Source organism: Leopardus geoffroyi, chromosome A2 (assembly GCF_018350155.1).
Source record: "Leopardus geoffroyi isolate Oge1 chromosome A2, O.geoffroyi_Oge1_pat1.0, whole genome shotgun sequence".
NCBI classification, from domain to species: Eukaryota; Metazoa; Chordata; class Mammalia; order Carnivora; family Felidae; genus Leopardus; species Leopardus geoffroyi.
Genome location: NC_059331.1, coordinates 117,910,593 through 117,934,271, shown reverse-complemented (window position 1 = coordinate 117,934,271; position 23,679 = coordinate 117,910,593). Strand labels below are relative to the sequence as shown.

Sequence of the window (23,679 nt, the reverse complement as noted above, 5' to 3'; positions counted from 1 at the left end):
TTCAGGTAAGAGCCGACCTGGGATGTAAGCTCAGGTCTTCCCCTGCGGCAGCTCTGTGAAGCGGGCAGGGAAGCAACCGTCGAATGAGGTGAGCAGGGTTTCAATGACATGCAGGCCGGCTCTGCCTGCAAACATCAGCACATCTGTTCGGCCAGGCACCCTGTCATCTACATGGCAGCTGGGGGGCACGTAGAGGCCAACTTTCTGTCAGGAAGCTCAGCACATAAACTCAGAAACTGGGTGTAGAAGGAGGACGTTTTAATTCTCACATCTACTCCTTTAAAGTCAACACAGTTTGTGGGTTCCAGTTTCTATCATGCTGCAAAAAAACTTCGTGCTGAAAAAGCACACTTTTTTAATGCTCGCAGAAGTTGAGAATTAGTAACCGTTCTTAAAATTTTTTTTTTTTTCAACGTTTATTTATTTTTGGGACAGAGAGAGACAGAGCATGAACGGGGGAGGGGCAGAGAGAGAGGGAGACACAGAATCAGAAACAGGCTCCAGGCTCTGAGCCATCAGCCCAGAGCCCGACGCGGGGCTTGAACTCACGGACCGCGAGATTGTGACCTGGCTGAAGTCGGATGCTTAACCGACTGCGCCACCCAGGCGCCCCGAGAATTAGTAACCGTTCTAAATGAGCAGCAGCCACAACCACAAGCACATGGATGCTTGGGGCCCTCAGGTGCAAACGACCTCATGCACAAGAGTGAAGTGACGTCATAGATCTTGAGCTCTGGCTGCAACCGTCCAAACCCTCGCGGGGCTGACATTCATGGCCCTGAGGCCCAAGCACATTGGGTCTCTCACTCCTCAACAAAGGGAGAAATTTGGGCCAATGTGCATTTTCTCAGAGTCGTGGAATGTCTCGTGAAGGTGGGCCATGTTGTAAGCTATTGATCTGGAAGACCCAGAGAGGCGACGATCTGCTCTAAGAGCTGGTTAGTAACAGGGCCAGGTATAGGATCTGGGCCTAGTCTGGTAATCTTGTGTTTTGGTTTTGGTTTTCCGGTAGTTTTACCTCAGGAAAAAAGACTGAGGAAAAACTACAGAGCGTTCCCATAAGCCCTCTCTTCCACCTACTCCCAATTTCCCCAATTTTTAAAATACCATCTTGTAACAGTGTGGAGGTTCCTCAAAAAATTAAAAATAGACCTACCCTATGACCCAGCAACAGCACTGCTGGGAATTTACCCCAGGGATACAGGAGTGCTGGTGCATAGGGGCACTTGTACCCCAATGTTTATAGCAGCACTTCCAACCACAGCCAAATTATGGAAAGAGCCTAAATGTCCATCGACTGATGAATGGATAAAGAAATTGTGGTTTATATACACAATGGAGTACTACGCGGCAATGAGAAAGAATGAAATCTGGCCCTTTGTAGCAACGTGGATGAAACTGGAGAGGGTTATGCTAAGTGAAATAAGTCATACAGAGAAAGACAGATACCAGATGTTTTCACTCTTATGTGGATCCTGAGAAACTTAACAGAAGACCATGGGGGAGGGGAAGGAAAAAAAAAAGTTAGAGAGGGAGGGAGCCAAACCATAGGAGACTCTTAAAAACTGAGAATAAACTGAGGGTTGATGGGGGGTGAGAGGGAGGGGAGAGTGGGTGATGGGTATTGAGGAGGGCACCTTTTGGGATGAGCACTGGGTGTTGTATGGAAACCAATTTGACGATAAATTTCATATCAAAAAAATTTTTTTAAAATTCTGAAAAAAATAAATAAAAGTTAATCTTGGGGGAAAAAAAAATACCATCTTGCCTTAGTGTGGAACATTTGTGATGATGGTGAGTCAGTATTGATATGTTATTGTTAACTCAAGTCCGTAGTTTATATTAGGGTTCACTCTTTATGTTATACATTCTATGGATTTTGTTAGAAGTATAGTCACCTGTATCTACCATTACGATATCATATAGAAGGGTTTCACTACCCTAAAGATGCCTTGGGCACCACCTATTCATCTTCCCCACCCCCTTCCTCAAACCCTGGCAACCACTAAACTCTGTCCATGATTTTGCCGTTTCCAACATTCGTATAGTTGGAATCATACCACATGTAGCCTTTCAGATTGGCTTCTTTCACTCAGCAATATGCATTTAACGGTTCTCCATGTCCTCTGGTGGCTTAAGAGCTCATCTCTTTTGGGGCACCTGGGTGGCTCAGTCAGTTGAGTGTTTGACTTCGGCTCAAGTCATGATCTCGCGGTTTGTGGGTTTGAGCCCCACATCGGGCTCTGTGCTGACAGCTCAGAGCCTGGAGCCTGCTTCGGATTCTGGGTCTCCCTCTCTCTCTGCCCCTCCCCCACTTGTGCTCTGTCTCTCTCTGTCTCTCAAAAATAAATAAATGTAAAAAAAAAAAAAAGAGCTCATTTCTCTTTAGTGTTGAATGATATTCCATTGTCTGGATGTACCCCAGTTTACCCATTTACCTCGGTTGCTTGCAAGTTTTGGCTACTCTGAATAAAGCTGCCATAACAGTAACATTTTTACTGTGGTACACTCCTTTCACATGGATTCGACCTCACATGTCAAGCCTTTGCAAGATGTATTCCTAAAAGTGATTGCGTGTGGCAATGTTTGGGTCCAATCACTTTCCAGCAGTTCCTGCCCTGTGTAAACCCTGTAAACCTCCAAAGCCCCTCTGTTTCAACTCTGAACATCTCTACTGTGACATACCCATTCCAGCATCTGTTCCTTTATTCCCACCTCTTTATCCTATTTAGAATAGGTTAGACCCTCAGGTCTGCCCATCTGAACCTTACTCACCCTTCTAGTCTCCTTCACATCCTGCTTCTTCAATGAAGCATCCCCTCAACACAGAAAAGAACAGTCAGGGGGATGTGGTTTGAATCCTAGCTCCACTGCCTTACTTAAGCGAGTTACTTCGTGGAGTTCAGTTTTCGCATCTGTAAAATGGGTCTATCAACATTGCGGATTGCTGCGCAGATCTATGTAAAGTGCCCAGAATACTTCCTGACACTTCAGTAAATGATGATGCTCTCCGTTTCCTCTTCTTCCTTATCATTGTTCTCATCACCTCCAAATGCAGAACTGATTTCTCCTCTGGATTCTCTGCTGTGTGTGTCCATGTCATGTCTCTAAACTAGAATGTGTGTGTGTGTGTGTGTGTGTGTGAGGCGGGGGGCGGGTGCGGTGTGGTACTTAACCCCTTTGACACGAACAGGGCCAGGGGCAGGGTTTTCCAACTGCATTCCTTTTGATATTAAATTGGTGAGGTTACATAACAACAACCCCTGTGTTTGTGGAATCCTGGTCCAGCTAATCTCTAAACACCATTTTTTCTGGGGCTGCATGAAGGCAGTCTTCTTGGGCATCCAAACTATTTTTGAAGACTAAGGGGACAACCATCTTGGATGGGGGGTATATGAGAGTTTGCAGCTAGCATTCTTTTTTTCTCTTCCCTCCATTACTCAAGGCTAAGGATCCCTTTGGAGGACTACCCTTTGAATGACAATTGGAAGGTCTTCTTAGTGTGGAAAAATACTTCCTCCTTTTTATAGAAAAGGAGCCTCACAGGAATGGATTTATTTCACTTCTTGACCAGGAGTAAAAAAAAAAAAAAAAAAAAAAAAAAAAAAAAGTAGGGTGGGGGGAGGAGACTCTTTCTTAGGAGGTGGTGGGGGAGTGTTTAAATTCAAAGGACACTTTGACCTGATTTAACCTGGGTTTCCAGTTTAAACATGTTAACTCAAAACTGCTATGGTGTAGAGATTGGGTCTGGCCCCTGGTGTATTATTAAGATATTCATGGTAGATGTTGTATTAAGAACTGGTTATGTAAACAAGCCCACAGACTAAAACTCAGCTCAATTGAATAAAGCAATTGGCATGGCTTTTTGCTTATGGGACACCATTCTACCCTGGTCCTTCGTCGTTTCCAGTGAAACTGACATAGAGATGCCTAAGTATTGGTTTTGCCATCAAAACAAGTAGATACGTTACTGGCATTGCCATTTGCTTTTCTACTGGAGTAGCTATGACTAGGAGCATAGGTCAAGGTTAAGCTATTTGCCAAGAGCCTCCAACATCTCCCCCCCCACACACACACTCTGCCCCAAACCCCAAATTCAAAACCAAACCCAAATAACCTAAAGCCCTTCAGTCCTGTGCAGGAAGTTAATTGGAATCACCCAAGTGGGTTATTGTTCCTCCTTCACTCGTTTGCCACAAATCAGTTTGTTTTTATTTGCCTCCAAACCCCCATTAAATAGAATTTGTCTTGTAGCATACAAATCATTTCCCATGACTGAAATGCAGATCTGTCTCCTTTTCCTAGTAAAGAATCTGAGCTATGTTTCTTTTCAACAAATCCCTATTCCCCAACCTATATTATACATCTCACCATGTTTTGTCTACTTGTCTTCTGATTCCAGCTGTGTCATTTTAGTTACCATGCCTTTGTGTCTCAGGACAAATATCATAGAGTAGGAGCAAGGTAAGGGTGCCGGTGATACACTATTTAACCCAAACTTGGTTCTTGCAAGCCAGCATCCTTAACCAATGACCTACACCCCCTCACTGTTGACAGGAGCATTTTTTTTTTTTCCTAATGCATATTTTAGTCTTGATTGACCATCAACCATATGGCATGATTGTCCTGTGGGTAAGTTTATTATTAACAGCTCACAGCTGGAGTTAGAATAACTACACATGGCTGTGACATTGCACTAATTGACCAAGACACGTCTGAGAACAAGATGCAGAACGTGGCCACTGCAAATTACTTCAAGCACAAATGGAGAGCTTAGTGGGAAACACCAATTTCAGATTAGAGGTTCTCTATGAGAAGACCAAATTGGTCAGGGGAGAGGGGCTGGCTAGAGAGAAGAAAGGAGGTAGATGAGTCATGCAAAGACATTCTTCTGAGCCCCCATTAGGTCTTTATTCAAGTGAATTATTTTAAACAGCTTCCTGTTAATGAGAAAGAAGCAGGCACACTTAAAGGGGCATTAATCCTGAATTTTTAAGCGCTCAGACAATTAAATCACTAAATCTATTGGGTGCCTTCCGTCCATATTTTCCTGTCTAATCCCGCTGTCACAGGCAAGGCTGGGCAAGATTTGAGAACAGCATGGGCCGTGTTAGCTCCAACACTTAGCATTAGAGTCAAAGAAGCCGAGTTTGGAGGGGACCCGGGGACTGTCTGCACCAGTGAGTGGGGTGACGGGGTGCAAGGACACTGGCCAGGGGTTGCACATGTGTTAACAGGCTACCACTGAGTCCTCTGGGGAAGGCTCCTGAAAATTATGAAATGTGAATAGGCTGTTTGTGCATCTCTCAGTAAATTTCTTTCTCAGATGTTTCCAGCCAGCGCGGCTCGATTGAGAAATGGCTGGGGGAGAACAGAGGATAAAGCCAATGAGCTCAGTGTCTTATAAATCAGCGGCACCGAGCTGAACTGAAACTGTCAAACTGTGGAAAAACCTGCTGCCATACAAGCTTGTGAGTCTTTTCAAAAACAAAACTGAACCCTTGTCTTGCTCTCTAGATGGGAGAGGGCTTAATTAAAGTTCATGGAGGAGTGAGGCGTGGAAAAAGAAATACGGTTTGCTAGGAAAATAAAAAAGAACCAACTCAAGGTAGTACATATGTAACATGTCCCAATTCTGATATTGGCTCAGGCACAGAATTACAAGTGGGGTCGTGAAAAATAGCTAAGTGCTGTCATTAGTAAATCCTGCCAAGAGGTCCAATAATACTCTCTGCTCCAAAGCCAAACTAACTGAATAACCCTATAGTCACCAATGTCATCATCCCCACTGCATGGATGGGGAAACTGAGGCACAGAAAAGGTAAATACCTTGCCTAAGGTCATAAAGCTACTCAGAAGACTGGTCAACCAAGTTGGCACCAGAATCCCGCTCCCAACCACAATGGCACTGGTCTCTCTTTAGGGACACCGTAGATCTCAGGCTATAACCCGTGCTCTGGACAGTAGGCAGGTCCGATCCTGACAATTCTCATTCTAAGAAAGTCTTGCTCTGCCTTTTCATGCCTCAGATCTATCCCGATTCTGGAGTTGTGCCCCTGTTGCTTAATCGTTCCACACTTAAATGTGTCTGAGATTATGTTAGTGCTTTTTTTTTTTTTTTTTTTTAAGTCTTTATAACCAACTGCTGAAAAACAGCTTTAAATTTGTAAGCGCTGGCATTAGGAGGACCCAGTTAGGTTTCCAATAGCAATTGTAAGTCTGCCAGATTGCATTGTCTCCGACGTGTGAAGGGGTCAGGGTCAACCCCTTGTGCACCAGAAAACAAGGCCTGTGCACCCGGCCTGAAGTTGTGTTACCGTTGCCGGGGAAACCATAATTGAATTTCCTGAATTATACACAGTGTGATAGAACGTTGAATAACCATATTTATTTGCCTTCTAGGCCCTGTGGCATCTGTTGTTTAGCTCACAAAGCTCCTATTGACTGAAAGAGGGGGCTGTCGATCCAGAAAGCTGTGATGGGCGCATGAGGCGGTGGGAGCTCCGAGACTCCTGGGTAGGGCCGAGATTTCTTCTCCAGTTCTGCAGTTGCCAGACAAACGGTCTGGTGCAGGGAATCCACCCATACAGCCTGAGGCCCTGGTGTGAAATCGATCCTCCTCTTCTCTGATGCTTTCGCTTCTCAACCTGGGGGAAGAGAGAGGCAGTGTAGGAAGGGGCAGTAAGGAAAAGGAGGGGTAGCGGGAAGGAGGCAGAGGGGATGGAAAATTAGAGATAGGTGGTGGAGGAGGCTTGCGAGGCCACGGGTGAGCTCATCTGTGCTGGGGCCACTGCATGGGAGACAATGGCTGGGGACAGGGCGTGACTTAGGGACGGATATACAAGTGGAGGAGACACATTCCAGCCGTGGAGAGGTTAACCACGTGGTCAGAGGTCTAGATATCTAAACATATTGTATAAAGTCTACAAGCAAAAAGCCGGGGGGATTAGAGGAAGGGTCCCTTAGCTTTGATGAGCATGCTGGAAAAAGGTCTGAGACTCTGATGACGTTTAAAATGGTTCTTAAAAGATGAGCAGGATTTCAGTGGGTGGTGGGCTTCTTGAACTCAGGGAACAGGATAGGTGAAAATCCACGTAAGGGGGTGTAAAACACTTACATGGATCCTGGGTAGTCTCTGAACCCGTCACCCCCCAGCCACCAGCTTCCCCCGCTACTCATTGCCACCACCGAGTTAGCCAACAAATGGTGACTTCTCTGGGGCAGACGAACAGGGAGCAGAGGAGGGAGAAAGGTAAGAGAATCGGACTTGAAACATGGGACACAGAGGCTCAGAGCACCCCCCTTCAGCCACAGTACTGAGTCAGCCTGCTGAGGGTCACAGAGTTTTGCAGCCTGAAACTGAAGTCTGGAAGTGTCTCCAAGTAGGAATCGTTTCTGGGGTGTCTGGGGGCTTAGTGGGCTGAGTGACCGACTCTTGATTTCAGCTCAGGTGACTATCTCATGGTTCGTGGGATTGAGCCCCAGGTTGGGCTGTGTACTGACAGCACGGAACCTGCTTGGGATTCTCTCTCTCCCTCTTGCTCTGCCCCTCTCACTCTCTCTCTCTCTCTCAAAATAAATCATTAAAAAAAAAAAAAAGAAATAGTGTCTGACTGAAACAGTGAAGCTTCCTAAGCTGCCATGGTGTGGGGTGTGGAGTGATTTCTTCCCTGCTGCTGGCTTCACCTTGGTGTTTCAGTAAGGAGGTAACAGTAGTCATACCTCCATTATTCCAGGCACGCCTCTTCAGACGCGCCAAATTATCTGTTTCCTCTGCCCTGCGGAAGAAGACTTTTTAGAAATAGTTTCTTCCAAAATAACAAGGTGTGAAAGAAATGACTTTTCTCCCCCTACGTTTAAGTTTTTTAAAAGGAACGTTTCAAGCATTGATAGAAAGTAGAGAGCAGGGCACATGAGCCCGCAGGCTCCCATCATCCAGCTTCCGCCGCGAGGGCTGATGGGTTCATCCCTCCACAGGCCCGCTGCGTGCACATCCATGGCCCCTTGCCCCGTCCCCTGGATTATTCTGAAGCAAATACCAGACATCGTATCATTGCATCCATAGATACTCCAGTCCTATCTCGATTAACAGCAGCTTTTTAAAATATGTCATTACAACGTCGTTTCCATGCCTGAAAGTAACAATCCCTTAACAGGATCACATTTCTGGTCAGTGTTAAAATGTCCCCAGTTGACTCATAAACATTTATTTACTAATAAGCAGGACAAAGCCTTTACACCACATTTGGTTGTTGTGTCTCTTTTAATCTGTGGCTCCCCCTCACCCCTTTTCTCTTTGCAATTTGTTGAAGACACTAGGTGATTGGTGCTGTAGAGCTTGCCGCATTCTGGATTTTTCGACTCCTAATGAAATAACAAATCCAGGCCATGAGAATCAATGGTTGTAAAACCATCAGGTGAGAGGCCAGCAGGAACTTCGAAATGGATGTCCAGGCTGACATCAGACCAATCCTAACAGACCAATCCTAACATCTCACAATAACCTGAGGTTCCCATCGCCTCCTGTGATGAATGCTTGCCAAAAATTTCAGCTGGAATCCCATTGATCCTTCGGCTCTAACTACCAGTTTGCAGCAAATACAAGGGACAGAAGAATATGGAACAGCACACGATAGGTTTTTTTTTTTTTAATTTCTATTTTGATGTAGCAAACATTTATTTAAAATTTATGTAATTACTCTGTAATTATCAGGCATTATAGTGTGATGTTTCTCCAAGGATTACTGAGGAGTAGGGTGTATTTATGCCTCACGACAGGAACTCAGATTGCTGTAATGTTTTGTTCTTTCGCTTGCCTTTGTACACTTTAATCTACTTCCTAAGGAGGGCTGACTGTACCGTAATGACTTTTGCGTGCCTCTGTGATCTTCCTGTCTTCCCCCACCCTAGCTCCTCTCCACGAGGTTCTTTCCGTTTCACTGTGGTCCGAGAAACCAAATATCAACTTCTTGAGAATTTATAAAATAAAAGTTCTAAGTGAAAGCTAAGTAAGGGCTCCTATTTGTAAATGCACAAATATTAGTGGGTAGAGTTGAGTAATAATCATTAAGTTTTTCAGGTGTTTTTTTCCTCCTTAATTCTGGGTAGCAGAAGCTTTGGGATAAATGAGATGTAACCAGTGTTCTATACTAGTCCCATGGGATAGAAAGTGTGGTCACAGCCCCCAACAACAAGCCACAGTGTGCATAGGAAAAATGGCAAAATTCCAAGTTGGAAAAACCCAGCACTGCACACATACATGAAAGTTGGATGAGAATGTCACCTAGATTAGGTCATTAAAGACAAGGAAATGTAACAGCCTTGCTGTCGACATTCCCTTCTTCTCAAAACACCCTCTTCTTTTGGGTTCCATGAGCTAACACTCTCCTAATTTCCTCCTACCTCTGGGGATTCTCCTCCGTCTTTTTCCTGGCTCATCTTCCATTTTACTGACTGTTAAATATTGGAAAAGCTCAAGGCTTGCTCCAGTGTCCTGTTCTTCCCATCCTACAGCCTCCGTCTGTGAGCTTGTCCATGCTTATGGTTTTAATTATTACCTATATGCTGATGACTCTTAAATCTATATATCCAGCCTAGGCTCTCCCCAGAGCTCCCAGCCATAAATCCATTTGCCTATTCAACATCTTGACTTGGCCATCTCACAGCACTTCAAACTCCATGTGGCCAAAAACTGAACTCATACCTTTTCCCTCAAACCCTCACCTCCCCCAGCATTCCTGCTCTCAATAAACAGCACCGCCAACCAAAGATGAGCAAGCAGACATTGGCAGCCATCCCTGACACCTCTTTCTCCCTCGTTGCCGTATCCGCTGCGTCAGTAAAGATTGTTGATTCTCATTTCCAAATCTGTCCATGCCTCTTCATCTTCACGTTGCCACCATGGTCCAATTTCTCACACTTCCAGGCCTAGATTACTTCCAAAGTCTTCTATTCACACCATGTCTTCTCTGTGTGCAATCCATTCCATAGCCGCTGTTTTTCAAAATTGTACCAAATGTGCCGTTTATAAGTGTATCATCTCCCCGGTGCCTTTAGGATAGACTAAAATCCTTATCATGGCTAACAAGGCCCTGGTGTCTGCCTCCTTCACCTTAATTTCCTCATTTCATGACCCCCTTCCCTGTTCTCTAGGATCCAGTCGTACTGGTTCATAGGAGTTTGGGCCCCAGGACTTTTGCACAGGTAGTTGCCTCTGGTAGGATTGCTTTCTTCTCTTTTCCTTTTTTTACCCAGTACACCCCTATGTGTCTTTCTGAATTCAGCTCTTTTAGAAAGTCTCTATTGGCTGCTGGTTTGTCTCCCCAATGCCATGTTCACAATCCCTGTTCTTTATGATTGGAACAACCTCACAATTAAAGTAACTGAGGCCCAGAAACATTATGCAACTTGCTTAGGGATCATACTTCCAGATAGTGGCTGTGCTAAAGCACACACTGAAACCCTCTCACTTTAACAGCGGCTGGGTCTGTTGTCAAGTATTAGAGGTCTGTGTCAGGTTTCAGCCTCTAAATGATGTGTAGAAGCTGGAATGAGTTGAGAGAAAAGGAATAAGCTAATTAAAGGGAAGGCAAGTAGGACCTCTGAAGAAAGGTTAAAGGAGACAGGATTGTTTAGTCTAGCCCGATGTAGAGACAGGGGAAACAAGGCAGATTTAAAGTTTTTTAAGTTCAGGAAGGTAGAGATGGCAACAAAAATATTTGTTTGAATGACCAGAGGGCATGAAAGATTACATTAGGCCGTACATCTCTGTAGCCAGAGAGGGCTTGGTTTAACAAAGGAAAAGGTGATCGGATTGGAACAAAATGGAGACTTAGCCACTCAGTGTCTTTTTGAGGAAATGGTTCAAAGCAGGATCAATAAGCATCTAACTTACCTGGTGGTTTCAGGGTTGACCTACCTCAGGCAGGAAGCTGAACTGGCTGACCTCTGACCTCTGGAGGTTGTTTGGAATGAATGAAGGAAAGAATGAATGTGAAAGGGAGCCTCGCCTTCAGTCACAGGCTAGATCACGTCCCCAACCTGCCTGGGGTGGAAAAAGAAATACTGAGTGGCATATGTCCCCAAGGGCTCCTCAGCTGATCACACTCAGTTGGCCTTATCTGGATCCCAGGTGTTTCCATTTATCTCTGATAAACTGTCAGCCAAGAACCAGCTTTGTGGTGGGAGGTGGGGGGATGAGTGGAGGGGCGGGTGATACCCCAGATGTTTTCCGAGAAGATGGGAGAACGTTATTCTTCAGTACTAATGCATTTCGTCATCCCCTCTGCTTGCAGATGTTAAATTTGGGAACACTTCCAGGTTCCTTTTTCTCTCTTAAAATAAAATTAGTTGTGTATCTTAAACATCCAGGACCCAGTCATCCCCAGGGATGTATCTCTTTTGCATATGGATAAAGCTTTGGGAGTTTAAGAGGATTCTAAGGTTTACCGGCTGTGATCCTTCCAGTCTAAGGAATCCTGTGGGCTGCCTGGGCTGGAAAACAGGACAGATTACAATAATCAGAGGTGACATTTTCTGAATGCTTACTGTGTGCCATGTAAAATCAAATCCCATGGCAACACGGCCAGGGTGGTATTAAAATCCATTTTACAGATGGGTAAGTTGTCCCCAATGTGTGTTGTTTCCCCAAGTTCACAAAACTACTAAGCAGCAGAACCTGTTCAAACCCAGGACTGTGTGACTTCAAATAATAATTGCGACCATTTTAGAGCTTTCTTAGGGGCCCGTCACTCATTAAATCCTACGTGTAGGTGCTATTAGGTCCATTTTGCAGGTGAGGAAACTAAGGCATAGAGGAGTCCAGTGGTCAAGGTTGCACATCTAGCAAGTGGCAGAATGGAGCGTCAAAGCAAACAACTTGGTTTTGGAATTTGTGTTCTTAACCATGACCCTGTCCTGATTTTCATCCCCTTTTTACACTCCATGGACTGTTAGGGTTGGCTGGATGCAATTTTTTCTCAAACTAGCTGATCTGAGCTTTCGATAGCTTGAGGTAGAACCTCCTCTCCCTGTGTCGTCTTATCTTTCCATTGATTTTCTGCTGTTTGAGCAGTGGCAGACCCCCCACCCTGGGAGAGTGGCATTGGCTACAGGTGGCAAGGTGGTGGCTCCAGTTCAAGTCTCTCCCCCGGAGTTGGATGTTCCAGAAAGGACACTGTGTTCCGCGGAGCTGTCTCCCTGGCGCGGGCTTTGATCTGGGAAAGGGGGAGCCTCGCTGCAGAGCTGACGCTGTCTCTCTGCTTTGTTTATGTGAGTGTCCTTCCAGGACTCTGTCTGCGTTTGGGGTGGAAACGCCCTGCCAACAACCACCCCCTGCCCCCCGGCCCTCTGTGCAGCCAGCATACCTCCTGCCTTTTTGATGAGTCCTCTGCCCTGGATCGAGAGCCATGTCTCGTAGTAGCTTGGAGACTACAAAAGTTTCCCTGGCAGCATGAATGATCTACCACAACGTGCTCTTGCCTCTCGGAGTTGCCCTCCAATTTTTCCAGGCCCGATTCTGTAAATCATTTCATCTCGCACAAAGACCCAGCTGGGAGCGTTGATGATCTCAAAGGGGAGGGTTATTTAAAGCTCCATTTAAGAATCTATCCTCCTTTCAACAGATTAACGCAGCTCAAATATGTGGCCAAACGTGTTTTTCTGTGCATATGCCAATGCGCAGGTAGCTCTGGGGCCTTTGAGAGGAAGTAGGATGTGCCTCTACTCCGGGCGACTTTGGAAAAAGTGACTTCTCTGTGTATTGACAACTAATTTATCATTGGAAGCACGTAAGGTTTTACTCTATGCAAGTGCTCATCGGGTGGCTGGTGGTGGAGGGCGGGATGAAGTGGGGAAAACTGAAATGTTTTGAAAGAGACAAGTAAGCCTCAAAAGGTCATTTAGACTGTCCTCTTGGCTTCTGTCATCCCAAGAAGATGGAAATCTATTGTGGTTTTCAAGGTAGATTAAGGTTAAATAGCTCACAGAATTGGAAGAGTGTTTGGGGTCACTATCTGAAGTCTTTTGAGTCATAATTTATCCTCACTTGCCTTTATTCCAACACTGAAAAAACTGGTTGAAGGCAGATTGTAACGGAGAAGGTCCAATAACCACGAGCCAGTGAATGTTCCGTCAGAGAGGAGGCTTCTTTAACATCTCTGATCTTCTGTCACCTGTTGACAAAACAGTTGCCCACATGCAGGGACCATATGCTTTTGAAACGAACATTCCTGAATGTTGAATGTTAGAAATTATCTTGCTGGTTTTTGGAGTAAAGGCAGGACTGCCTCCTGATAACTCACTTGGAATAGAAAACCAAACTTGCTTTTTAGAGTTAGAGCGCATGCAGTTCAGTGAAGCAATGAGTTTAACAAAAATATAACAAAACATTTCTGTTGAAACTGTTTTCTTTAAGATAGGAAACTCCATCCATCGACAATCCAGGAATGGAATTTTGTAAATTGTTTAGTAGAGTTATGATGACAAAAGCCTCTCACAAGATGATGTAAGCAGATGAGAGTGGGAGGGAGAAAGGAAGAGCTGATAACCTTCTGTTCGGCATCACAAAAATGTTATTTTGTTTAAATCTCACAAAAGCTTCTCTCCTTTTCACAGATGAGGAAACAGACACTGAGAGATGTGAGAGTAAACCTTTCCAAGGTACAATTAATCTGTGCCTGAGCTTGTAAAGGAATCACGGCTTTCAAACTCTGAGACAGGTGCTCCTTCAATGCACCAGGCTGCCTCGCCTACTGCCTACGAGAAAGCATCATGGAGGGCACCCCATCTGCCTCTTTGCAGTGACTCTTAGGGGTGAGACAGAGCTGCCTCATGACCAAGGCAATACTGTCACACCGGGGAGAGGAAGTAGGAAGTAGGAAGTAGACAGGGACTTCCATTAGGCTGTTTGGGGCCACTATTCCAGCTCAGCTGTTCTCTGGCTGCCTGACTTGGGGCAAATTACTGAAACTCTTTATATCGCAGTTAGACCCAATCTGTATAAAAAGGGAGTAATACTCCTGCCCAACTCATAGGGTTTTGTGAGTAATTAAATGAAATGGAAAATGCTTCACCCAGTGTCTGGAAAAAAAATGCTCACCAAGTCTATATAGTTTCTGATTCTATTTGGAGCTTACATTACGTATAGTTATTAATTTCTTTATCATGAAACCACCCACAGTGAAACATGGAGATTCTTATGAGAGGCAAAAGTCAACGCTTGTGAGCGCGATTAGATATACCAAAGAAGCAGCAGAAAATCCTAGAGAGCATCATAAAATGGCTGGCCATACTTGTTTTCCAAGCAAAATAGAAATTCAAAATTAAGGAGCAAGGCTAGAACAAAGGTGAAAATTATAAGGAATTACAGGGAAGGCCAGTTCCCCGTAATAACCAGTAACCCAAGAGCCATTAAGGAGAAGGAACCAGACTAATGCTTTTGTTATAGGTAATTCCATCAGTGCCATTACCACCCGTGTAGTTTCTAAAAAGGTGAATTTAAAAAAAAGACTCAATTTTGTTAAAAATTAGGTGTAGTGTAGCCTCCAAAGTGAGCTATGAAATACTGCCCTAAGCCAGAAAAAATGTTAGCCATCTTGCAAGGGTATTCTTTAAATTAAAAAAAAAATTTTTTTTTAATCCTTATTTATTTTGGAGAGAGAGACAGTGTGCGAGCAGGGGAGGAGCAGAGAGAGAGGGAGACACAAAATCTGAAGCAGGCTCCAGGCTGTGAGCTGTCAACACAGAGCCTGGCACAGGGCTCAAATTCACGAACCGTGAGATCATGACCTGAGCCGAAGTCGGAAACCTAACTGACTGAGTCACCCAGGTGCCCCATGGGTATTCTTTAAAAAAAAATTTTTTTTTTTTACATTTATTTATTTTTGAGAGACAGAGCACAAGTGGGGGAGGGGCAGAGAGAGAAGGAGACACAGAATCCGAAGCAGGCTCCAGGCTCTGAGCAAGCAGTCAGCACAGAGCCTGATGCGGGGCTCGAACCCACGAACCGTGAGATCATGACCTGAGCCGAAGTCGGACGCTCAACTGACTGAGCCACCCAGGTGCCCCTCCCTATGGGTATTCTCAAAAAAAAAAAAAAAAAAAAAAAAAAAGTCAGTTTCTTCTTATTTATTTATTTTTACATTGGACATTTTGAATTTTCCATTATGTGAAGGGTCTAAAGTCTTTTGCCAAGAGCAATGAGATTTGTGGGTAGGAAAAAAAAAACTCACAAAACACCCCTTTGTCTATCAATTCCATTAATTTCTATACAATTAGAATACGTATTAGTTTTCCCTGCACCAATAGAAAACACGCTGGTGGGGGGAATCCATTCTGGATATGTCAAAACAGGACCTTTGTCAAACAACTCAGACAAGGTAAAATTTCTCCTTAAAACAGAAGCTTATTTTTTTTTTCCTCCTAGATTTTCCTTAAGGGGGTTGAGCTTCTGATTATTCCCTCTACAACCCTGCATTTCGGGGCCATTTTCTTCTGCATTTCACCTTGGTGGTGATATCATCCCTGTCTGTATCAGGGGAAGGGAGGGATTAAAGAAAATAAAGGTCAGCCCTTCCCTATCTCCTTTGGGGCCATGTCGTCTTAGTTTTGATCATTTCCCCCAAATTAAGATTTCTGTATAAACCCCTCATGTGTGTGTTTGGCTGGCAGTTTTATGGCTGACCAAATTTTGCACTGGCCAGTGTTCTGGTTGGCTGAATGTTTACACAGGCTGTTAATCAGATGGGGAGGGAGGAGTGGATGTGGGGACTGTCTGTGAGCTGGAGTGGTCCTGTTTGCTGTCGTGTGCAAGGGCCTGCACTTTGTTACTACAAATTACATAATGACATGTTACATTTCAAAGTGTATTTTTACTTCAGGGAAAATTAAACCAATAAACAAACAACTCTGGTGGAAAAAAAAAAGAGGAAAAAAAATGAGATCCCTGGTTTCCAGATCTTCCTCTTCCAAAAGGTTCTTAATTAAATTGTAGCTATAAACAAATCTTTGTTTTATTGAAAAGAGAGCAATTGCATATAAAAGCTATTTTTGAAAATTAGGATTCGAGCGTTTGCTGGACTAGGGTCTGGCCCATGTTATGTGTTTTATGATCTGTCCAAAATGAAAAGGCAGGCTCGTGTAGTGATGGTAGATTTTCAATTTTTGATTGCTAATCCCTCTCAAATGTTGCTCCTGCCCTGCTTGAAAGGAGTATGTAAACACAGGAATTCTCCTAGTTTTTCCAGGTACTGATTCAAGCAAAGCTGCTTAGCGTAAGGATGAACTTGTCGACTCTGGATTCTTGGTCACGCGGGAAATCAGGTGTATTCAGCAGCACACTATCTACATTGTAGCAACTTTGAAGCAGTTTAAAAAAAAAAATCAACCGCTCTAAATCAACTTCCAAGCCTTTCACTCACACCTACAAATTCAAGATGAGTTTTTTTTCTGTAAGCTATTGAAATCAGAATGTGCCCTGGATCCAAGGTTATGGTGATAGCCCTTCTGGGTAATAGTCATGTGCGTACGTGGTTCAATTCTGCATTTATAGGTTCCCCACCACCACCCCCACCCCGCCCCGCCCCGCTACCTGAAAGTAGCACGTTCCTATGAAACCCTTTATAAGCTGAAATGGCATAAAGCGAATAAGCAATTACCATTAATTTATATGAAAAATTTTTTGAGTATTCCCAGACCCAAAATATAACCTCTCTTCGGCTTTTCTGATACCTTGGGACACATCTTGCTAACTATACACAAAATAAATCAAGAGAAAGCACAGATGCTCACAGACACAGTTCAAAGCTGTGGCGGCTTGCTGCTGAGATGCTGAGTGTGCTTCTCAGGAAGGAGTTTGGTGGGACCGTTCTCGCTGCTGGGGGTGCACACCGCCTCTGTTTCTAGCTCCCTGCAAAACCAGCACTGAAGGCTATTTTTGCTCCCCTCCCGCCTTTTTTAAAAAATAAAAGTGAAAATCCTCTTTGGATTTTTTCAGTTAGTGACGACAGGTACTAATGAGGGTCTTTTGTTAAAGTAACGCAGTGTAATGTAAACTTTCGAAAAGTGGGGGGTACTTGCATGTGCTGGTTCCGACACTTTTCTTCAGAATAAACTACGTTATCAAAAGAGAATGTGTCCTCACTGTCTTTCCGCCGGTTATGTGGAGTACTGAGAATAAAGACACGTATTAAACTGCATGGTAAGTGAATTATTTCACCAAATCAATCTCGCCCACGTCTGCTGTTATCCGAACCATCTGACTCGGAATTCACTGGGTTTGTTCAGGTGTTTGGCTGCTACTAGGAATTGCCACAGCCCGGTAAGTGGCTGCATGAATTGTCCCTTTTATATTTTAACCATATTCCACGAGGCTTACATTTCTTAGGCGAAATTACGATGTGATTTAGGATAATTTATCAGTACAATCCACAACATGAGAAATCACAAGAGCGGCTGAGAAGAACTGTCTACATCTTCCTATTGAGTTTGTTTATTCTTAAATTCAGGATGTTTAAAAAGAGACCTCTTCTCTTCAAATCTTAGAGACAATAATGGGGTTTTGAACCTTACAATGAAAATTTCAGATTTTTCAGTGACTGAAAAAACTTAAGAAGAAGAAAGGATAGCAAAATAAAGGGCAGATACATAGTGTAGGTTTTTGTTTTTGTTTTTTTTTTTGATAAAAGGAAACCATTTTAGGCAATGCTATTTGGTAACAGTAGCCATGTAAATGCGCGGCACCCTGTTTCATTTTGTGGCCAAAAAAATACACTTTCCTCTGTCTCATCTTGGATCCTTGACAGTTCCATGTGAATAATCAATTTAGATTAATACTTATGAAGGTTCTCAACCCCTGAACAAGACCGACCATGGGCCATTCAAGTAGTTTTGTTTTTGACTTCAGGCGTCTTAGCGCGAGGACTGCTGTCTGGGGGCATTCTACTGGGGTTTGGCCTTGACTTTAGAGCTGCAGAAAAGACCAGATTTTTCACTATTGTCACCAAACAGCCAAGGGAAGTGAAGAGTCAGATATTAATCCAGGGCTTTCATCCTGTGAATGACTAATCCAGTAAGAAAGAAGATTTTGAGCCAAGCAGTAATCTATCAATGGACCAATAATCCACAGTATGCCTGTGAATGGGTTAGATGCTTTCATCTTGGTTTTTGGCTTAGCTAGCATTTGACGTGGTAGATGGGAGGGAAAGTCACATCATAGCTTGTTGAATGAATGAGTGAAAATGGGTAATGTAACAATAGTAATAATAATGAGGTCCTTTCCTCTCATTTTTTGATAGGACGCCATTAATTTACCCATGGTGACAACTACTCTCTTCTGCCTATTTTGCCTTCCATGTCATGGTTTGCATCCAGGCTCCAGGGGAAGCTCACCATCAGCACCACAGATACCCTGCACAAAGCCAGACACGGGAAAGAGAGAGGCTTAAGGTAGAAGGAAGGGTAAAAGTTCAACTTTCAGATGGCAGTTCGGCTGTAGACAACAGAATGAGAAGGTGGTGGCCATGTTGCTTCTTTCACCTTCAACTTCGAATTTAAGTCCTGAAATGTATCTGCCTCTGTTTCTATCAATCTGTCTCTGGATCACTGATCATCCATCCACCTATCTATCATTTATCTCCCTCTCTCTCTCTAACAAATCTATCACCTGTCATTTATCAATCATCTATCTATCATCTATCAGCTATTTCCTATTGTTCTATCTGTTCCTTCATTTCTCTCCCTTTCTCCTTTTTTCCTTTTCAAAAATAAAACTGGTACTAATGCAGAAGTCTGAAAGTAGACCTTGAAAGCTATCACTACTCTTATTTTCAAGGGGTGGAGTTTTTTCTAACTTGTCTGGCTTTAACTTTCCTATTCTCTTCTGATATTTGTCCTTATTGCTACATGTCAGAGAACCTCTTTGAAAATTCTTCTGTTTAATGGGGTTCAGGGAAATAAAAATCTACTTTAAGAAAGATAAAATGAAGCTGATATGGACTTGGTAAGTAATTTCTGTGGAGGTCCATTTTCATATGCATGCAAATCTGTCTAAATGTTGTTTCAAATTTTAAATCATGTGCACGTAAAACTCATAAAACTCATTTATGTGTTTTTAAATGCTGTTTAAAATCTTAAAGTATATACACACACACAGAGCTTAACATGCATTATAATAGCATGCAACCTGAAAAGTAAGTTTGAAAACTGAACTGGCTTTGCAATGCAGCAATAGACTAATCAAGTATCATTTTATATAATGTGTATGCCTCTGAGTGCAGCATGCAAATATGCTATTTAGAATATTTTCCTGATTGAATGAACAAGCCCACAGGTTCACCGTTTTATATTTGTTCTCTTAAAAACATGAAACTCATTTTGAAAATGCTGGTTTAAATGGGCGTTATTAAGTCTTTATCAGTTCTGAGCATTTCAGCCTTTTGCATCCAGAAATTTCTCAATCTGACAGAATAAGAAATGCATTTACATGGCCTAAGCTCTTAAATTGTCCCTTTCAATTAATGCCCCATCATGGAGCAATCTGGAAACCATTACTCAGTAACTCTTCATTATAATTGCTTGCAGCTGAGTATCCAGCCCTTGGTAATATAAGAATAAAAGAAAACTCAGTTAGTAACAAGTGCAATTGATTCCATTCAGAATTCCCCTGGTGCTTTGCCATGTTTGGCCTGCTTGAGAGGAAACACGAGGGTTTGGATTTTTTTTTTTTTCCTTTTGGGGCCAGGAAATGAATTGGCAGACATAAGATGGTTTGTGTGGGGCTTGCCTTCATTTTTCAGCTGGTCCTAGTTAAAAATGAGACGATGGGGCTCCTGCTTTCTCCCCCACTGGCTACATTTTTTGTTGTTGTTGTTGGGGTTTTTTTTGTTGTTGTTTTTTTAAGAGCGCTTTTCTGGTAATAGATAAGACTACAAAACGTCAATTTGCTGCAAACTAACAGCATCCAGAAACTGTCACCTTCCGTGGCCACAGCCGATCTTGGGTCTTATTTCTCCTAAGGAGGGGGTTTTAGAATTTGATTCACTCCTACCTTGATCTTGCCTTTATGACAGCAAAGTCCCTGGTGCATTTTGTACAGGTGGGGAGTGTTTATGTGTTTGGAGGCTATCCATCACCAACTCCAGAAACGTAAAGATCTAAAATTATGATAGATGAAAATGTGAAAATGTGATATGGTAAACTCACCACCACCACCCCCCCTCCCCCGCCACAACCCCTCATTCTCTGTGTAAATCAGGAACTTGGCTTTTAAAAATGGTGGAGGGAAATATTCTTATCACTCATTCCCCTCAGAGACCACGCAGCTCAGCACTGACACCACACTGGCACCTAGCACCCCGTGTCCCACTGCCCTCAGCACCAGTGACCATGGGGACAGTCAGTTCATAACATCCTACCTCCCTTCTCCCCTATAGATGATTGAGGCCAGGGGACAAACGTGCCCTACTTCATGAATTTAATTTATGTAAATTATAAAATACATTTTATTACAAAAAATTGATGCTCGGCATAGAAAAGTAGAAGCCAATAAGCTAACTGCTCTTAGTTAATTTCCATTCTTTGGTTTCATAGTAGTAGGGGGAAAAAGGTCTCTATGAAGTTAAATGGCATTTCATTTTGATTTGCTGTAGAAAGAAACTTGTAAAATCTTCCATGACTAGGGAAAATTGCTATAAATATTTTAGTGTCTTTCTTGTATTTTTTTCTATGCATTTATTTTTTTAAGGGGAGGTTGGTTTTTTTACATGGGTGTAATGATTCTGTGTTTTCTACCCTGTTGTAAACTTAAAAAAAAAAAAATCTGCTGTTATTGTTATTACTAATTACAAATTTGGAAAGCCTACATGGTGGGGGTGGGGGGCGTTAAACTAGAGACAAGCACTTTCATAGTGACCTCAAGCAAAAAGAACAAAAGTAAGAGCAGAATTCTCCCTGACCTTTAGAGGATCCAGGATCTCAAATTCACAGAACCAGGAATGCCAACTTTCCCAGACTCTCAAGCTCCACCGTGATTAGAAGGAACTGCAAACAAGCCTTCAGGGAGAACATTTTTTCCATTGAGAATTAAATAAAAAGGAATACTCAGAGGCAGGTTTCATGAGGGCGGGGAGAATTGGATTATTTTGTGTGTGCCTGATTTCACATTTCCCTAAGAGACATAAGACAATCAACTGAGTATCTTGAATTTATGATAATTAAACATCATCAATTTCTCTGGTAGTATTTAAAATTTTTCTCTAGTTCCATTTCCTTTATTTTTTATTTTTTATTTTTTATTTTTTTACCGTTTATTTATTTTTGAGAGACAGAGAGAGACAGAGCATGAACAGGAGAGGGGCAGAGAAAGGGAGGCACAGAATCCGAAGCAGGCTCCAGGCTCTGAGCTGTCAGCACAGGGCCTGATGTGAGGCTCGAACCCACAAACTGTGAGATCATGCCCTCTCGGATGCTTCACCGACTGAGCCACCCAGGGGCCCCTCTCTCGTTCCATTTCTTTAGTAAGAAATGTGGCCTATTAAAAACTGGATTCAGGGGCGCCTGGGTGGCGCAGTCGGTTAAGCGTCCGACTTCAGCCAGGTCACGATCTCGCGGTCCGTGAGTTCGAGCCCCGCGTCGGGCTCTGGGCTGATGGCTCAGAGCCTGGAGCCTGTTTCTGATTCTGTGTCTCCCTCTCTCTCTGCCCCTCCCCCGTTCATGCTCTGTCTCTCTCTGTCCCCAAAATAAATAAACGTTGGAAAAAAAATTTAAAAAAATAAAAAAAAATAAAAACTGGATTCATTGAGGCAAACCATAAGAGACTCTTAAATACAGAGAACAAACTGAGGGTTAATGGGGGGGGGGGGAGGAGAAAATGGGGGATGGGCATTGAGGAGGGCATTTGTTGGGATGAGCCCTGGGTGTTGTATGTAAGCGATGAAGCATAGGAGTCTACTCCTGAAGCCAAGAGCACCCTGTATACACTGTATGTTAGCTAACTTGATAATAAACTATATTAAAAAAAAAAATCTTTAATTTCGTAGATAAAAAATAAGTGATAATGAGGGGCGCCTGGGTGGCGCAGTCGGTTAAGCGTCCGACTTCAGCCAGGTCACGATCTCGCGGTCCATGAGTTCGAGCCCCGCGTCAGGCTCTGGGCTGATGGCTCAGAGCCTGGAGCCTGTTTCCGATTCTGTGTCTCCCTCTCTCTCTGCCCCTCCCCCGTTCATGCTCTGTCTCTCTCTGTCCCAAAAATAAATAAACATTGAAAAAAAAAATTAAAAAAAAAAAATAAGTGATAATGAAATCAGCTGATGTCCAATGACTTTGTGCAGTGACTGTGAATTCAGGTCAACTACTTATATTAATGGTTCCTGACCTAGGAGGGTGTTGGTAGGATGGGGGTATAGTCCATTTCCAAAGAAGACGTATCTAGTAGCTTATGTTTCTATGTTTGGAATAATCAATCCCCAAAGTCCAAACTTCATACACTGGTCTGGCCCAGAGCTCCAGCCAAATGGGCGTATAGCTACTCGCTTGTCTACCGATTTTTACTGGTGAAAGTCTTATACCTCTTTCATGGGAACTGGTCACGGATAGGTTCTGTTCCTTCATAAACCAGACAGCCCTGTCTGCTCCATTCTCGAGACTGTTTACAGGACTTTGGCTTTGTTTCAGGCTTTCAGCACCTTTATTCAAATCCTCTCTCCCTTCCCTGCGGAGGTAGTATTTAAGCAATTCTCCCTTTTCCAATCAATCAGCAGATCTTTCTTGAGGTCTAATTGAGTGGAATATTCCACCCCTGCCCAAGGCTGCTAATTAGTACTATTTGTGGCCTGGCTTCCCCAGACCAAAATCTTGGATGTAATCCACTCCCCTCCCCCGCACTTTTTATTTTAAACTGTGGTAAAATGCGCATAACATAAAATTACCATTTTAATCATTTTTAAGTGTATAGGTCAGTGGCATTAACTACATTCATGTTGCCTCATGGCTTGTTACGATCTTCTCTTTTCAATGAAAATGATATCTAGTAATGCTGAGTGATTTAAAATGCTGAGAAAAGATCATATTTTGTTTTTAGAGGAGGTGAAACACAAAAAGGCCTGTACTCCCACTACTTACTGTAGAATGAATTTATTTTGCTTATCTGTATTTCCTGTGATAAGTTCTACAGTCGAATACTCTACCAAATCTAATGGTAAATTCTGAATGTGGATTGTTTTATTTTGCACATAGACATCCTACGACCTGAAATTGTACCAGAGGACAAAAGGAGAATATTAACAATAGCCGGCTCTCCATTGCTTGTGGAAGGGTAAACTTGTAGAGGTTGCAAACCAGAGGCTCCATGGGCATCCACCATCGGATGTGTTTGGTTAAGCCAGCTAAGCGTTTTTAAAGGTATAAATTGTTTTTCATCATTGCAGAATTAGGATACTTCATATAGAAATATTTATTCCCAGTTTTTCTTACAACTTGGTAGGTCTGGCAACATGGGCCCACGTTGGGCCTGGCAGCCATCAACAGGAACCAGGGGGTGGTGACCCCTTCAGATAAAGCAGGTGCTCTTTGTTTTGCCCCGGGTCCACGCAGTCAGTTTCACTCTTTATTACTTTGTTGAAACCCTCACCTCCCACCCCCCCCCCCCAACTTTCGGGTGTGACCTCTACCATATTGTAGAGCTTC

The 23,679-nt window shown here is 43.3% G+C and overlaps 2 long non-coding RNA genes across 3 annotated transcripts; one reads left to right on the top strand and one right to left on the bottom strand.

Moving 5' to 3' along the window:
- Window positions 1-6,368: 6,368 nt before the first annotated feature.
- On the bottom strand, window positions 6,369-12,477 carry LOC123606578. 2 transcript variants are annotated; one of them, XR_006716351.1, is made up of 4 exons: window positions 12,366-12,477; window positions 11,449-11,493; window positions 10,919-11,044; window positions 6,369-6,647 (listed from the first exon to the last, which is right to left on the bottom strand). It is a non-coding gene; the product is annotated as an uncharacterized LOC123606578 (long non-coding RNA). The 2 variants fall into 2 exon arrangements; XR_006716352.1 differs by lacking the exon at window positions 11,449-11,493.
- Window positions 12,478-12,620: 143 nt separating this feature from the next.
- LOC123606577 lies at window positions 12,621-20,561 on the top strand. The gene is made up of 3 exons (XR_006716349.1): window positions 12,621-12,788; window positions 13,615-13,812; window positions 18,294-20,561. It is a non-coding gene; the product is annotated as an uncharacterized LOC123606577 (long non-coding RNA).
- The last annotated feature ends 3,118 nt before the right edge of the window (window positions 20,562-23,679 follow it).